General features: G+C 38.5%; 1 protein-coding gene across 1 annotated transcript in view; it reads right to left on the bottom strand.

Moving 5' to 3' along the window:
• The window catches only part of GYS2 (glycogen synthase 2), a 79517-nt gene that overhangs the window by 41181 nt on the left and 35108 nt on the right, over positions 1–3228 (bottom strand). The window lies entirely within an intron of this gene.

The raw sequence follows: 3228 nt of genomic DNA, 5'->3' as shown, positions 1-3228 counted from the left end.
AGAGTGTAAATTAAGTTAAAAAAAAAAAACCTGAAACTGTTTTTCTTGAAATTAAAAAACAATGCATGGGGGCTGGCAAGTGGCGTGGTGGTTGGGGGTGCTGGACTCCCACACGGCCGACCACGGTTCGAGTCCCGGACCTGGTGGCTTGCTTTCTCACTTTCTCCCTCTCTCTCTGGTCAAATTTAAATAAATAAATAAAGTTATATAAAATAATTCTTTAAAAAACAAACAAACAAACAATGCATGGGGACCAGCAGGTGGCATGGTGGTTAAGGCGCTGGACACTCCCACGTGGCCGACCACGGTTCGAGTCCTGGACCTGGTGGCTTGCTTTCTCACTTTCCTCTCTCTCTCTCTGTGTCTCTCTCTAGTCAAATTAAAATGAATGAATAAATGAATAAATAAATAAATAAATCTTTAAAACGATTTTTAAAAAATGCATTAAAAGTAAAAATATGTATATAAAGAACTATAGCTACCACTTCCTCATTTTCTTAATGCCAGAGGGGAAATATGTGTGGTTAAATGTTATGTGCACATAAAGTTAAACTAGTTGGATTTTTTAACTCTAAAATCTGTTTTTTCTTCTTCTCATAAAAACCATTGGCCTAGTATCTCTCAGAAGGAAAAAATATACCAAATAGATGTAAGGATGAAAATATAAACTCACTTAAAATCACGAATGTATGAATGGGGTGCGTATTCCATACTTGATATTAGCTGAAAGGATGGGAAGCAATGGCTGTGTATCTGGAAATGACTGATGAGGCCCTGAGTGTGGGGCACTTTACTATTTGATTTGTGGTCTCTGCTCTCTAGGGACTGACAGTCTATTTAAGAAACCTGCAGAAGCTGCAGATAGTGAATTCACCCCGGGGAAGCCAGTGTGCTGTCAAAGAATAATGCACGATAAGGAAAGAGAATGCTTCCTTTAACTTCTCCAAGTATTATAATTATCTTTATTGTTTCTTTCAATTATCAGAGGGCATGTGTATTTGCCAGAGAGACACAGAGAAAGAGAAAAAACACGCCTCCCAATGGAGTATGTTCATGCCTCAATCTCTTCTCTTCCATTTTCCATTCCACCAGGATTTGGGGCATGCATGCACATGCACCCAGCATGTTTTTCAAGCCACCAGAGCAGGAGTTTGAACCTTAGTCAGTTATGTAGGATCCAGCTGGCTATGGGGCCAGTCCAGTATTGTAATTATCTATGATGTTTAGTATAATAATAATAGATTTTTCTTCACATCTAAAAATAAAGTGAACACTTAATAATTATATGCATAAACTTATTAATAATGTTCCTAAGCATGATATATATTTGATACAGTTGGGAGTTTATTTATAAAGAATGTTGAATGGACATACACTACAAAATAAGAAATTAGATTACTCCAGAATAATCTGATTTTTAGCTCTACTTTATAAACTTGGATTCCTTATTAATGAATTAATTTGTTATTAAAGTAGTTTTAGGAAGTTCTTTTCTGTTCTTGGTATAATGTCTGCTATCATGCAAGAATAAATCTATGTCTATGTCCAAGAAATAAAAATTCAACTATAGAGTACTACACAACTCAGAAAAGTTTAGATTATCTCAGTATTGCAGTAAAACTGAAATTTTATACTGCTTTCCTGTTATACATTTATTATTTATATATATATATATATATATATATGTATGTGTGTGTATATACATATATATATATATATGTACATATGACAGGATTAAAATATAAACCAGTGGCCAGCAGGTGTCATGGTGGTTAAGGTGATGGACTCCCACATAGCCAACCATGGTTTCAGTCCTGGGCCTGGGGGCTCGCTTTCTCATTTTCTCTCTCACTCTCTCTCTTTCTTTCTCTCTCCTTCTCTCTGGTGAGTGCATATACCATAGTAAAATTTAAAGTAATAAATCAAATTAAATAATTCTTTTCAAGAAAGACTATAGGCTAATAATTTTATGCCATCAATAGCTATAAATGGTACCATTTCCTGTAGATCCTCCTATTGGCACATGTTTTATTGCTGGATCAGTTGGGAATCTATTTTAAGTCTCACCTTCCTGAGAATAAATGGTGTCACGCTGTCAAGAGTAAAATCTTCCTTCCTTCCTCTGTGTTTCCATGTGGTAGGTCATCTCCTAGTTTAGTAAGTCCAGACTTTCAGTCTCAGGAAGGTGCGGCTAGTGAATTAGGGAGGAACTGAACCTGTGTGCTTGTGAGTTTGTGAGCAAGCCCTGAGTATTTGGTTGCCAGTCACATGGTACATGTTACTCTGAAGGCCTGCTTTGCATGGCAGGGGACAGACATGCCAGCACTGCCTGAGATTAAATGGTTAAATGTAACACCAAAGTTTAGTATTAGGACCCAAGTTGCACCGCTGTTTTTTTTTTTTTTTAGATTTTTGCCATAGGGTGTGAGGGTTCATCAAAGAGAGACAGAGAGAAAAGGGGAGAAAGAGAAGGATCCAGAGAAGAAAAGTGAGAAATCACCCTCCAGTGGGAATGGCTACACCGCAATCCCTTCTCCTCCATTTCTCTCTCAGGATTAAGGGCACTCATGCTCATAAACCTGGTGTGATTGCTATTGTCAAAACCCAAATCAATCTACACTGATTTTAAAAAAATATTTTGCTTTCCTTTTGCTTGATTTTTCAATATTTATCGTTCTTTATGCTTTAATTCTCAGAGTATGCCTGTATTTGACAGAGACAGAGGGAGAAAGGGAAAAAGCACCCCAGAATGCTATGTGATCATACTGCAATCCCTCCTCCATTTTTCCATCTTGTTGGGATTGAGGACACCCATGTACATGTGCCCAGCATGTTTTCCCAGCCACCAGAGCCAGGATTCAGACTACATTCAGCCATGTGGGATGAACAACCAAGTTATGAGGTCAGCCCTATATTTAACTTTTAATTGGTTATAAACTCATGTGAAGAAAAAGGAAGTTATAATGTCTTCTTAAACCATAGCACAGGGACCAGCAGTTAGTGTGATGGTTATGTTGCTGGACTCCCATGTAGTTGACCACAGTTTGAGTCCCGGACCCTGTGGCTTAAACTTACACTGGGCGCGTGTGAGTGCATCTGAGAAGAGAATGGAGGAGAAGGGATTGCAGCATGGCCATCCCCCACCCCCCCGGGGGGTGATTTCTTACTTTCTGCCTCTCTGTCTCTCTCTGTCTTTCTGGCGAGCACACGCACCCTATAGCAAAAAAA

This window comes from Tupaia chinensis, unplaced genomic scaffold, assembly GCF_000334495.1.
Source record: "Tupaia chinensis unplaced genomic scaffold, TupChi_1.0 Scaffold000434_1, whole genome shotgun sequence".
NCBI classification, from domain to species: domain Eukaryota; kingdom Metazoa; phylum Chordata; class Mammalia; order Scandentia; family Tupaiidae; genus Tupaia; species Tupaia belangeri.
The sequence above is the reverse complement of the archived record's forward strand: the minus strand, read 5'-3'. Positions and strand labels throughout refer to the sequence as shown.